Genomic DNA, 13,379 nt, shown 5'->3' with positions numbered 1-13,379 from the left:
TGGCATCCGGGTGTACAGATTTGGAATGAAATGATCATTCCAGCACCTTGTGACACTGAGCTGTGTCTGCGTTGCTCTGTTGACTCAGAAGATTAGCTCGGCAAGCACTAAAGTGTGGTTGTGTACTGGGTGGTGTGTGCGGATGTGTGCAGATCTCTGAATTGACAACAGGGCTTTTGGAGCTAAAGGTATTAACAGATTGCAATGAAGTTATCACGTTTCTAAAGAGAAATACTATAGTGCTGTTTTAAAATTGTGTTGAACCTACCATATTTTGTGGCATTTGCGTCATCAAAAAGACACCTATAATTGAGAGAAAGCAACATTTTGATAGCAGTATATATCTATATCCATCCATCTCTCTCTCACTCTCTCTCTCTCACTCTCTCACTCTCTCTCTCACTCTCTCTCTCACTCTCTCTCACTCTCTCTCACTCTCTCTCTCTCTCTCTCTCTCTCTCTCTCTCTCTCCATATGTATATATACAGTGAGGCAAATACGTATTTAGTCAACCACTAGTTGTGCAAGTTCTCCTACTTTAAAAGATTAGAGAGGCCTGTAATTGTCAACATGGGTAAACCTCAACCATGAGAGACAAAATGTGGAGGAAAAAAACAGAAAATCAGATTGTTGGATTTTTAAAGAATTTATTTCCAAATTAGAGTGGAAAATAAGTATTTGGTCACCTACTAACAAACAAGATTTCTGGCTGTCAAAGATGTCTAACTTCTTCTAACGAGTTCCAACAAGGTCTCCACTCGTTACCTGTATTAATAGCATCCATTTTAACTCATTATCGCTATAATAGACACCTGTCCACAACCTCAATCTCTCACACTCCAAACTCCACTATGGCCAACACCAAAGAGCTGTCGAAGGACACCAGAGACAAAATTGTAGACCTGCGCCAGGCTGGGAAGACTGAATCTGCAATAGGTAAAATGCTTGGTGTAAAGAAATCAACTCTGGGAGAAATTATTAGAAAATGAAAGACATACAAGACCATTGATAATCTCCCTCGATCTGGGTCTCCATACAAGATCTCACCCCGTGGCGTCAAAATGATAACAAGAACGGTGAGCAAAAATCCCAGAACCACACCGGGGGACCTAGTAAATGACCTACAGAGAGCTGGGACCACAGTAACAAAGGCTACTATCAGTAACACAATGCGCCGCCAGGGACTCAAATCCTGCACTGCCAGACGTGTCCCTCTGCTGAAGCCAGTACACATCCAGGCCCGTCTGCAGTTCATTAGAGAGCATTTGGATGATCCAGAAGAGGACTGGGAGAATGTGTTATGGTCAGATGAAACCAAAATAGATTTTTTTGGTAGAAACACAGGTTCTTGTGTTTGGAGGAGAAAGAATACTGAATTGCATCTGAAGAACACCATACCCACTGTGAAGCATGGGGGTGGAAACATCATGCTTTGGGGCTGTTTTTCTGCAAAGGGACTGGGACGAATGATCTGTGTAAAGAAAAGAATGAATGGGGCCATGTATCAAGAGATTTTGAGTGAAAATCTCCTTCCATCAGCAAGGAGATTGAAGATGAGACGTGGCTGGATCTTTCAGCATGACAATGATCCCAAACACACAGGCAGGGCAACAAAGGAGTGGCTTCATAAGAAGCATTTCAAGGTCCTGGAGAGGCCTCGCCAGTCTCCAGATCTCAACCCCATAGAAAATCTGTGGAGGGAGTTGAAAGTCTGTGCTGCCCAATGACAGCCCCAAAACATCACTGCTCTAGAGGAGATTTGCATGGAGGAATGGGCAAAAATACCAGCAACAGTGTATGAAAAGCTTGGGAAGAGTTACAGAAAACGTTTGGCCTCCGTTATTGCCAAAAAAGGGTACATAACAAAGTATTGAGATGAACTTTTGGTATTGACCAAATACTTATTTTCCACCATGATTTGCAAATAATTTCTTTCAAAATCAAACAATGTGATTTTCTGTTTTTTTTCCACATTCTGTCTCACCCTACCATTCATCATTTGAACAATGTTGATCTTTTGATTCAGGGATGGCTTCATTTTTCAGCTTGTGGAGCTCCCGTTTGTTTTAAAGTGACAGGAAAGGTCAGGTGTTCAATATGTTTCGCGTCTTGATGAAGTTAAATTATAAACATTGTCAAATGCTCTAGTGATTATCAAACACTTTTCAGTGACTGGCACAACAAAGGGTTCTTTGAATACATAAAAGGCCAAAATTACTTATTTGACACTACTGATGGTGCTGGATGTCCAATACATTTAGCCTGAGAGTGGCTAGCAATGAATGATTGCTGGCTGGCCTTACTGTTAAAATGGACTGGACATCTAGTTTCGTCAATAGCACACAAAAAAAGAGCATTCATAGCTAAATACTTTGAATATGGATCCTTTTCATTGCAGGCATAGTTTATTTATTGTGAATATTCTCAATTTGTTCATTTTTATACATTTATTTAATTTTTTTAAATAAATAAAAAAGAAAAAAAAGTAAATTCATTCATTCATTCATATTACACACTGCACTGCACATCCTTGAAAGGGTTGCTGGAGCCTAACCCAGCTGACTTCGGGCGAAAGGCAGACTACACCCAGGACTGGCCACCAGTCAGCCGTAGGGCACACAGAGACAAACGATCATATGCACACACAATCATAGCGCCACCAGCGGGAATCGAGCCCGTGCCTGCCCACACGGAGTCAGGCGAGTGAACCTCTAAACCACGAGGCGGCTAAATGTGAATATTTTCTCGTTTATTTGTATTTTATATTTACTATTTTCATTTCATGTATTAAAATAACTTAAATATAGATAAAACTGCAATTGTCTTTTTTTATATAAAAAAATGAATATTTTAAAGGTGGTTTTTATTACAGTCAGAGCAGTGCGCAAAAGGGTCAGACAAATGAAAAAAATACATTATTTTAACTGTGCATTAACCAGAACTGTCCCCTGACTACTTGCTATAGTTGGCTGGGATAGGCTCCAGAAACGCCACGGCCTTTGTGTGGATAAGCGGTATACTAAATGAATTTTTGCATGAATATCCTAAACATTAAATGTGGATCTTTTGTTGTTGAAGTTGAATACAACCAAATTGTGATTAATGGACTGTATTGCAGGTGTGTCAAACCAAATGATTCGAACATCGTTCTTTAGTGAATTAAAAATGGTCATTTGAACTTTTTATTCAGTCTTTTGCGTACCAATAGAGGGAGTCAGCGTACCACTAGTCTTTCTTGTAACATGTGGAGAACCATTGTAGCACTTCATGCAATATTTGAATAACGTTAATCTTACATTACGAACATTTAGATCCGATAAGAGCCGGTTAATCTCTTACAGAACCTCCACATCGAAATTTGCGTTGACTTTGAGAGCGACTTTTCATGGAATAGCAGACTGAATAATCATCCACTTTCTGTGCAGTCTAAGCCTTCAGTTAAAAGATGTAATGAATTTAAAAAGGCACCTTTCAGGCTGATTGGTTCCAGCATATTAACTGTTCTCAATGATACCCGAGTGAGTAGGGAAAATTGTTTTTTTAGCACTAATAGAACACAAATGCAAAACCATTTCCGCGAAGCTTGCACACTTCCGTTGTTTTATGCAAAAGAGCCATTATCTTAAGCAACTTGGACATGTGAATACAGATGTATTTAGCTTTGTGAGGTATATATACAACTTACTGTATATTATCTTTCTCATACTTCTATTTCATATATCAATGCATTTGATTATATACTTAGTCAAAATGATAGTAAATTATGCATTGTGTTAATTCCTTCTACCATTGATTTTTATAATATGTTCTAAAAACATACTTTAATCAACTTTACATTGCTGTTACTATTAAATAAATCATGTGGAACAACCACAAGATGTCCCTATACTAGGAAATCAGGGGTGTGGAAAATGACCACACAACACAAACATATGGTGCGGAAACAAATCAAGCACACTCATTGGCTGCCATTCCTGGTAATAGATGTTTAATCCATTTGAACTGGAAAGGCTCATCATGTTTCAGAGACACCGATGGCCATATATGTCGAATGTCGGATTAGATGAATTAATAAAAGTGGACATGCATAGCCACCACCACTACTACTGCACTGGGAAATAATCAGACACCAAAACAAAAAAAGACCTGTGTCTTGTATTAATGTTTTTCTTTAAATAATTAAGCATTTAGGTAAATTGTGATTTAAAAAATGTTTTTTTTCCATATCGCCTAGCTCTAATAATGACTAGACAGTCAGAATTTTTAGGGTCGACCATTAACTATTCAGACGTTATTCATTATTAAAAATATTTGTAGGAATGCTCCGGCAGCCTGCATCAAATCTCCACTTTAGTTTTTTCTTGCCCAGTTTTTGTTTTTCTCCTCAGGATCAGGAGGTAGAGTGGCTATCCTGTAATTGCAATTGTAGTGACTACCTTCAGAGGCGCTAGCAAAGGATCCTTAAGAAGAGGGACCTTCAACGCTTTATTTCTAAATGCGGAGGCAGCAACTTCATCAGAATTCTTTTCTTTATTTGCAATATTTGAGTTTTTTTTTTAAATTGGCTGCTATTACTGGCAAAAGACTATTTAAACCGGGAAGGCCTGGAAGCATCCAATCCCAGTTCAAATGGTTTAAATTGTGTCATAATTTCAAATACTTGCCATCCTCTTACCTTGTTTGGAAAATCAACCACAAGGCTGTCTGGTCAAATGCACCGTTTACCCAGCTGATAACGTCTAACTGTGTTGCTGTGGGTAAATGTTGATGTTCCGGAATAGAAATAAAACATTTAAAAAGATTTTCATTGTCAAATGTTAAATGCAAAAGATTGCTACCATAGCAACAAAGAAGTCTATTTTAAAAAAGCCGAAAAATCAACATTTCTATGAACGCGGTAGCATACACGTGATCGTAATCATTGCCCGTCTCCAGATGGAGGACGATACTCGACACAGCAGAGGTCTTCCTGCTTCCTCAGGGCAAGACAAGTAGGGGGTCGCTGTGTTTGTGTGTGCGTGTGCATTCACAGAGCTATTGAACTGTCATCCTGAGAATAAGTGGCGCACACAGGCAGCCAAATTTGATAAAAGCTTTTTCTAGCGTCCATCCAGAACGCAAAACTTTGTTAGCGCATACCTTCAGTCACATTTTTCCATATATCTAACAATATTTCTACTAGGTGTAAGAATATACTTTCTGGATGGATCAGCTCATCCACAGATGATACTTATGCCTTTCAACGTGTACTCAATCATAGTTTTCAGTGCTTTAGAGAACAGAAAATAATTTGGACGTCTCATTGTCTGTGAATAGTAAATATAAATATTTTGCCGGATCGTTAGGGCTGCACAAAAAACAAAAACAAAACAAAAAAAAAAACATTGATGGTTTGTGCCCCCTTTAAGAATTTCTAGTTAAAGGGACAGACAACACATTTATTATGTGCCTTTCATCAGAAACAATCTTGTTTAGCAAATTAAAAAAGAAAGAATGAGTTTTTTCCAATGTACAGTGGTACCTCGAGATACGAGCTTAATCCGTTCCGGAACTGAGCTCGTATGACGAGGTTCTCGTAACTCGAACGAACGTTTCCCATTGAAATGAATGGGAAACAAATTAATTCGTTCCAACTATCTGAAGAAAACACCAAAAACAGGATATTGGATTGGAAAACATGTTTTATTTCTTATAATTCACCATCTATTAACAAAGTAATAAATAACGAGTGGTTCGATAGTAATAATGTGTTTAATAAGAGTAAAATTAGACACATTTCGCGGAGGGGAGAGAACAACACACACGGAGGCGGAGGGGGGGGGGGGGACTGTTCGGGGTGACTTTCTCCACGGCAACATTGCACTCTTAAACGAACAAACAAATTTAAATTAACTTGGATAACTAAAAAAACAGACACTCAACCTTTAATGTAACTTCAAACAAAACTAAATTCTAAATTAGTTGTAATCTTTTTTACCTTACTTAGTTCTACGGGTTGACACCACCTGGCCGCTCCGCCGAAGTCTTCAAAACAAACGCATCAAGCGTTGTTTGTTTTTGTCTACCCTTCAAAATATTTCGATAATGTTGAATACAAATGTCATCATAATACGATGATGCGCGACCACTTGCCAGTTTGTCAGGGTGAGTCTTTTCAATAAAATCCGAAACCTCTTGCCACTTCGCGAGCATGTTTTTGATATCTTTTGTAGCCGCCTCTTCCACCGCCTCCTCGCTACTAAGTTCCGGCAACAAATATTCACGCTCCTGTAGGTCGATTAAATCCTGTGTCATGAGTTCTTCGTGGTCCTCGGCGATTAGGTCATTCACATCTGCCTCATCAACCTCCAGCCCCAAGGAATTTCCAAGCGACATGATATCATCCACGAGTTCATCATGTGCAGCAGGGGCTGCTGTTCCAACGTCACTTTCAGCGGAAGCTGGCCAACACGTACCCCACGCTCATGTTTTTCAATTATTTCGCGTTTCATGTCCATTGTCAAAGGTCGCCTTTTCTTAGCAAAACTTTGCCGATCCATTGTAATACGTATTGTTTACCTGGTATGTAAATGTAGACCAAGTGGGGGGAAAACGGGTGTGGAAATGCAAAGTCCGCCCACCAGTGCTCGTAGACATATTTTTTACACGAAAGAGATGCAAAAACAAAAAAATGCCATGGCGACCTGGCTTGGTCGCATCATGAAATTTTGACCGCATCACGGGCGAATTATTCGATCGAAATTTCCCCCGTAAGACGAGCATTCCGTATGACGAACGGTCGTATGACGAGGTACCACTGTATATATGACTCACAAATAGAAATATTATTTGGAGCTATACATGAGAAAATAAAATAAAATAAATTGCCCTTTCATATTTGATTTGTAATTTTTTGGGCCCACCATAGTCAGAAGTGTTTTGAAAAAAGGACAGTACCCTACATTAGTAGATGAAGTGCCAATATAGCTGTATTGCTAGTCTTCTTCGATTCCTTTTCTATAAATATTAACTGTCACTGGAAGTGGTGAACTAAGATTCCCTCCCAGTCAAAATGTATTAAACGTCTCGTGCCGTCAACGACACTGAAACATAAGCACTCCAAGCCAATCCTCTCAGTTTAAATGCATTGGACATATATCATGTTCAATTGTGAGCAATGAGTTAAACACCGCTCCATTTATTTTCCGAGCCGCTTATCCCCACAAAAGTCACTTTGCTGTTGAAAGCCTATCCCGGCCAACTGTGAAGAAGAACCGGGAGACACCATGTTGGTTCCCAGCCAGTTGTAGGGCACAGTCCAACGAACAACCATGCACACATACTGATAACAAGTGACAGACTTGTGTGATCAGTCACCCTACCATGCATGCAAGTTTTTGGGATGTGGGAGGAAACCGGAGTACACGGACAAAACGCACACAAGTACGGGGAGAACATCCAAACTCCATACAGAAACCCACCAGGGATTCAATCTTCAATCTCAGAAGGTAGAGGTGCTTACCATTTTCTACTATTCCGCCCATAAAAACCGCAATGCACTGTTAATTTATATTAGCCTGTCTATTGCATCTTTACTGTAAATTAGCATTAGGCAAACAGGTTATAGTACCATATTTTCTCGCATATTAGCCGCCTCCGCGTATAAGCCGAACCCTTAAAATTGCCTTAAAATTGTTGAATTTTACAATTTCTCTCATATAAGACGCCCCCTGTTTCACAATTGTCACCTCCATATTCATGGTTTTAATAGGGAGTACAAATGTGTTACTTTGAAGGGAAAATCTTCATAAAAATCATCGCACGTGTTATTTCTGAGATACTGTATAAATCGATTGCTGGATTGCACATTCCTAAAAGGTGTTGCCTGCACGTAGACAACTTCAAAAAGGAAGTCACGTGAGCAGTACAACCAGGAAGTGTGTCCGTAGCGGTCTAGTTTGTCATCCCTAGGTAAAATGGTGGCGACCTGAGCAAGCAATGGCAGGCACAAGTAAGTGAGTTTTTTTCACGTTTTATGCAAGATACGTTTTTCTTCTTCTTGAATTTCATTCATAGATGTCAAAATATATTTTGTTAAGCGCTTTATCTGTTTATCTTTTCTCTATTTTGAAATAAATGACCGTATCGGCCGCATTGTCTTGCGTTATGGCATTTTATCTTTGTCACCTTGCAGTTTCGTGCATGTCAAGTCTAATTTGTGCCCATATAAACCGTACTGTACGGCATATTTGCGAGAAAATACGATAAATCCTTTCAATTGTTGCCAGCCGTCCGTCACTGTCAGCCAATAAGTTAATGACACATGAATGCATCTACCAAGTCTCTAACTTGGTTTGCACCCCGTCTCTTCAAGAGCATACTGCTTGGTTTTGTGTGATTGACAAGTAGTACTGGAGCTCGCTGTCACTCCTGTCACTGGGCAAATAGATGGTGTCACTGGGTCTGCTGGTCCTGTTGCCCCAGTAAGGAGACCGGCTGTCATGAAACACCTATTGAGTGTTGCTCCACGTCACTCTGCGATGTACAATTTGGAAACCACACATGAGGACAACTTAGAAATACAGAACATACACATTATTTAAAAGAGCCAAAAATATGTTTACGTGCTGTAGGGAAAATGAAGTTTACTATATCTTGAAAATGCCAATAATTATGAGTGTTGTATTCCATTTCCATATGTTTATTGTTGTCCCAACACCATCTGATTCTGAAGCACTCAGAAAATTGCACATTTGTCAAGTTAATTTTGCCTTGGGGGAAATGAAACACTTGTGAGACCATCTTGTTGAGTCTTCTTGTCGGCGAGGGCCTGAATATATGTTAATATTGTGGGAAATGGGAATTAGTGTCCCCATTCCCCTTTGGATTTGAATATTTTAATTGTATGTGTGTAATGCCATCTTGTGGTGCAAAGGAAAAGGCCTTGAAAATCATGGGAGCACAATGTAGAGTCTACATTGCAAAATAACATCAGGCCAAAAGCTGCAGACCCAAGTACATTTGCGTCTATGTACATTGTACACGCAAATGTTGGGTTTGCAGCTTTTGGTCTGTTGTTATTTTGCAATTGTAGGCTGCCATCTAGAGTCAAGAGAGTGATAGAGCAGATTTGTATTTCACGCTTGATGTAAAAGGACAGGACATCATTCTTTTTTTTCTGCACCGGTCAAAATCTGTACAGAAAAAGAAGTAGAAACTCAAAGGTGGCTTGTAATGAAAGACTTTAGCACACATACTGTATGTACAGAGTACACACAAAGTCCCCCCACTGAATAGCATTGCACATGATGGACAGCTCCTGCGAGGTCTGGGAGGCCCCTAGAGAAGGCGAGGCGGTGGGAGGTGAGCTGAAGATTCTTAATGTCAGTGGCTGACTGTCAACTGTGACTTGGAAGTGCAGGCTCAAAGGCAAAGTGGGATACTTCACATATAGTAACAACAATGTGAGCGCCATCAGGCGATTATGCTAATCTGTAATGAAGTTTTCTGTAGCTATTCCTGTCTTTAATTTAAGCGGGAATTTGGAGATGTGCTTCAGTTGACTTATGTTGCTGGCAGCAGAAACACAATAGTTTGCTTTTATTGCAGATCACTCGGTTTTCCCCTAAAGGTTTGTCATTTTAAGACAAACTGTTCCATTTTTTTATTTGCACATACACTTAGCTGACCTCAATAACTCATTGGCTGCCATTGACGATACTAGATGTCCAATCCATTTCAACTGGGAGGGCTGCCAGCAATTTAGTTAATGTCAGCCCTTCTAAATCAAATGGATTGGACGTGCAATTTGTGATAAATCCTTTTAAATTCACAGCAAATGGATGAAAAGAGTGTAGTTACACGACAGAGTTAACTGCAGCTGTTATCTTAGTTGTATTTTTGTTTGTTTAGTCATTAACAGCCACCCGATGGTGCAGTGGTTCTTGCGCCTGACTTTAGTGCGGACAGTCTCGGTTTGATTCCCACTCGGTGGAAGTGATTGTGAGAGTGAGTGATCATCTATGACCGACTGTCGACCAGTCTAGGGTGTAGTCTGCCTTTCGCCCATAGACAGCTGGATTAGGCTCCTGCAACCCCTGCAACCATTTTGAGGATGGGCGGTATGGAAGATGAATGCATGTTCGTTAACATTAATTTATCACGGGTGGTGGATAAGTAGTCAGACTGCCCTGCTGCTGTTGTGATGGTATCTGTTTGATTCCCGCTTAAGTGGGTTGTGTCAGGAAGCTGGGCGATCCGTTACCTGGGAGGTTGTGAATTAAGAAACTTTTTGCCGTTGTAGAATAAAGTTTCAGGGCGGCCTGGCCGGAGAGTGGTTAGCTCATTGGCTTTACAGTGGGGGCGACCTGGGTTCAAATCCAGATTGGTCCACCTGTGTAGAGCTTGCATGTTCTCCCTGGCCTGTGTGGGTTTTCTCCAGGTAATCCGGTTTTCTCCCACATTCCAAAGACATGCATGGTAGGTTGATTGGACACTCTAAATTGCCCCAGGTATGAGTGTGAGCGTGAATGGTTGTTTGTCTCCTTGTGCCTTGCAATTGGCTGGCCACCAATTCAGGGTGTCCCCCGCCTTTGGCCCGAAGTCAGCTGGGATAGGCTCCAGCATCCCCATAGTGATGATAAAACGGTTCAGAAAATGAGATGAGCTGAGATGAGAATAAAGTTTCATTGCACATTCACTCGGTGGAAAGCAATGGCACGCTTACTTTGAGGTCACGCAGAAAGTTATGCAGAGGTGTACTTAGAATTTTATAGAAAAATACTATTATTCTGTTGATGGGGGGCAAAATTGAATTGTTCCTGGTGGGGGGGGGTGCAACAGAAAAGAATTGACAAGCAACTGAATTAGTATAAGTCATTGCACGATAATTAAGATTAACCCTTTAAAAATTATAATATACGTATATATGTACATTTTTAATTAAATATTTATGCCTAGGCGGGCCGGTGGCCAAGTGGTTAATCCCTTACAGTTCTGGCGTCGAGAGTTCAATCCCAAGTGAGTCCTCACAGAGTGGAGTTTGCATGTTCTTCCCGGGCTTGTATGGGTTTCCTCCGGGTACTCTGCTTTCCTCCCACATCCCATAAACATGGTTGGTAGGCTGGTTGGACACTCTAAATTGACCCTAGGTACATGTGTGATAGTATGAGTGGTTGTCCATCTCCTTGTGCCTCGCAATTGGCTGGCCACCAATTCAGGGTTTCTCCCAGCTGGTGCCCATGTTGAGCTGAGATAGGCTCCAACACCCCCACGATCCTTGTGAGGATAAGCGGTTCGGAAAATGAATGAATAAATGAATATTTATGTATGTACTAAAAAAAGAGAAACAATTATAATATTCTTTATTAAGCCATTAAAATGAACAAGAAACAAAATGATATTTTCCAATGAGGTGGAATTGCAATTGGCAGCTAACCCCTAAACCAGAGGTAGGGAACCTATGGCTCGCGAGCCACATATGGCTTTTTTGATGGGTTTATATGGCTCTCCGCTAACCTGTGAGGTGAACTTTAGAAACAGCTGGTGAGAAAGTGCAGGAATAGGAGCGTTACGTTGGTATTATGGCATTGACACTACCCCAGCGCCTTATAATCATTTTTTTTTCATTACACTCTTCTGCATAGATATTCTCGTTGATACTTATTGATTAGCAACGTAACAATGTTGTCAAAATAATTCAGAGACTTTTTGTACTTTAAAAATGGTGAAGTGACTAAAAAGGCATTTTCATGTATGTTGACTTAAATTCAGAGCATGGCTCTCAAGGATTAACATTTAAAAAAATATGAATTGTTTATGGCTCTCTCCATCAAAAAAAGGTTCCCGACCCCTGCCCTAAACATACGTACACACGCACGTAAAGACACAACTAGACATCTTAAAATTATGGCTCTTGCATATGCCAGTGTGCCATTTTTGGGTTGGACTGGCGTCATTTTCTGCTGGGTTCGGGCAGCTCTGATGTGCGCCTACAGTGCGCCAACCTCAGTTCCGGCATCATAGATACGCAGCTTCGTTCTAGTCAATTGGAGGTCAGCGAGGTGTTGAGAGATAGCCAATGGGAAAGCAACGCTACCATGACAACTAAAAAATATTTACATACTAGACACAGGAAGTGTATTTACATTTCGTCGGATATTTGATTTCGTTTGACGTTTTGTAACTTGGATTCGTATCTTGGAACAAAACGTTTCTGATTGAGGCTTTTTGTAACCTGAATATTTCATATGTAAAAATATTCGTAAGTAGGGCCACTGTATAAATAATTTAAAACAATGTGATCTGAAACTATTTGGCAGTACATTTGATTCATTAATTAGAGAAAATGTAACCATCGTGATTTTGAAATGGACATTGCTGTTAAAACCTCTTACATTTGCATTTTTTCTTGTAAGGGAACTTTTTTTAACTACTTACGGTTAACAATAAACATGCAATTACTGACAAATAATGGCCAAGGCATTGAAACTCTATTTAAATACTGTGGGGGTGCCTTGGATGATTATTAAATTGAATTAATGTAAAAGCATGATAAGACGCTAGTATTTTCCTCAGCTTTGAACCCTGTGGTTTTTAATTCAGACTGATTTGTTTATGGATTTTTTATTCCTCAATTTGAATATATGGATTTTTAAAGGCTGGTTGTCGTGTGGTGTAATAAATACTCCATTATACAATGTGGACACCACGACTAGCACTGTAAAGGGACAAATATGACTTTCTTGTGAATATTTGTGGGTCTGGCCTATTTACAGCATTTGATACCTAATCAGACTTTTTAAAAATCTACCTACAAATTTTCCCAATCCTGGGGACACTAATACTTCGTTACCAGCCAATCGCTGGGCACAATGAGACAAACAACCTCACATATGGACAATTTAGACTGTTCCATCAGCAACAACAACAAGAAAAACTAAATATCTTCTATTTATTTATTGAAAATATGTGTTTAATTTACTTAAATCAAAATTAGAGTTAGCATACTTGCTTTTGCATTGGATAACAATGAGACTGTTATGTAGCATTCCTAGTTCAAATTTTAACATCTCATTTTATTTGCTTCCGATGCACATTTCCAGCTAAAATGTTCAGCCTATAGTAAAGTAATAGAAAGCAAACAAATATACATATATAATCATTAGAATCAAAATCTCAAAAATATTCAGTGCTTAGTCAACAATTGGGGCGGCCCGGCGGATGAGTGGTTAGCGCGTCGGCCTCACTGTTCTGGGGTCTTCGGTTCGAATCCAGGTCGGTACAGCTGTGTGGAGTTTGCATGTTCTCCCCGGGTCTAGGTGGGTTTTCTCTGGGTACTACAGTTTCCTCCCACATTTCAAGTTCATTCATGTAAGGTGGGTTGGACACTCTAAATTGTC

At 40.0% G+C, this 13,379-nt stretch overlaps 1 protein-coding gene across 8 annotated transcripts in view; it reads left to right on the top strand.

Annotated features, from left to right (window-relative positions):
- Positions 1–13,379, top strand: part of trpm3 (transient receptor potential cation channel, subfamily M, member 3) — a 149,098-nt gene that overhangs the window by 25,721 nt on the left and 109,998 nt on the right. The window lies entirely within an intron of this gene.

This window comes from Stigmatopora argus, chromosome 5, assembly GCF_051989625.1.
Source record: "Stigmatopora argus isolate UIUO_Sarg chromosome 5, RoL_Sarg_1.0, whole genome shotgun sequence".
Classification (NCBI taxonomy): Eukaryota; Metazoa; Chordata; class Actinopteri; order Syngnathiformes; family Syngnathidae; genus Stigmatopora; species Stigmatopora argus.
This window is presented reverse-complemented; position numbering and strand designations above follow the sequence as displayed.